Source organism: Neophocaena asiaeorientalis, unplaced genomic scaffold (assembly GCF_003031525.2).
Source record: "Neophocaena asiaeorientalis asiaeorientalis breed wild unplaced genomic scaffold, Neophocaena_asiaeorientalis_V1.1 scaffold993, whole genome shotgun sequence".
Lineage (NCBI taxonomy): Eukaryota > Metazoa > Chordata > Mammalia > Artiodactyla > Phocoenidae > Neophocaena > Neophocaena asiaeorientalis.
The window spans coordinates 111,696-113,075 of NW_020173041.1; the positions used below are offsets into that span (position 1 = coordinate 111,696).

The 1,380-nt window shown below is 48.6% G+C and overlaps 1 pseudogene; it reads right to left on the reverse strand.

Annotated features, from left to right (window-relative positions):
* Positions 1-343: 343 nt before the first annotated feature.
* Positions 344-1,134, reverse strand: LOC112398344 (tRNA 2'-phosphotransferase 1 pseudogene; annotated as a pseudogene).
* Between the last annotated feature and the right edge of the window lie 246 nt (positions 1,135-1,380).

A 1,380-nucleotide genomic window follows, 5' to 3' on the forward strand; every position in this document is an offset into this window, starting at 1 on the left:
CCTAGAGGGGTGGGATAGGGAGGGTGGGAGGGAGGGAGACACAAGAGGGAAGAGATATGGGAACATATGTATATGTATAACTGATTCACTTTGTTATAAAGCAGAAACTAATGCACCATTGTAAAGCTATTATACTCCAAAACAGATGTAAAAAAAAAAAAAAGAAGAGCTTAAGGAAGCAGTCATCAAGCTGAATGAGAGGAAGATGAGTCAGCACAGAGAACAGTGAAACAGTAAGAGAATTTGCCTGGAAGAGATCTTGGGCTGTGGTTACTTCTTTTTTTTTCAATCATGAGTTTCTTTTTTTGATTGTCTATTTACATTTCTTTATTTAAGGAATATTTTATTGTTGGATCATCCTTTACCCTCTGGAGCGGTGCTTGGGGCCACTCTGACACTCTGTCTACTCATTACCGGCCAAGGAGAGGGACTTTTGGGTGGGGCGTAGCTGCAGGGCCTTCTCAAAATACTTGGGAAGCAGGAAGCCATCAGCATTCCCTGGAATCAGGATGCCATCAGCATTCCCTGGAATCAGGATCACCCCATTGACGGAGAGGAAGAAGGGTATTTCATCTGCCAGGGCCAGGGGCCCATTGATGAACAAGGCCAGTTCACAAGTTGGCCACATGCCACTGATGACACTGTGCACAGTCCCCAGGCAGTCCTGGGGCCAGGTGGATGTGCATCCTTTCCCAGCAGGACATGCCTTTGAACAGGATGGATGGCCAGTGCTGCCAGAATGTGCCATAAACAAGCATCAGGGGCAGGACCTGTCGGGTTGCCAAGGGCATCAGATCCATCTCAGGTGCTTGCAGGAAGTGACCAAGATTGGCTTGGATGAGAGCCAATGCCGGGGTCCCCTGGCTGCAGTGTGAACCACTGCTTCCCCATGGTGTTCACCACTTGCTGCACATCTTCAGCTGAGAAGCTGTGGCACTGGGGCAGCTGTTGGAGGGTGCCCAGGGGCAGGAAGGCTTTGACCCCCACGGGAAGCCCCAGCTCCAGGGCTCCATGACAGGTCATAGGACCAAGTTTTGGTACTTGCACATCTTGGTCTGGTTCCTGGGGTCTGTGAGCCTGTCTATCCCTGGGCCCTGCTGCTTCTTGCCTCTTTCCTCCAGAGAAGTTCATAGTCAAGATAGACTCCTGCTGTCCGGCAGCGTGTTACTTCTATATGTAACTGACGAACAGCAAATACAACAGAAGCCTATTATTAAGTGTTACAGGAATCTGAAAGCCAAAGAGACCAAAAGCCTGGCAAGTTCCCATGATTATTAGAGTCAGTGTAGGGGCAGAAAAATTATTTTCCCTCTAACCTTCTGGATTCTTGGCTGAGACACACCTATAATAGAAGACAGGTTAACAGGAGAAAAACAGAAG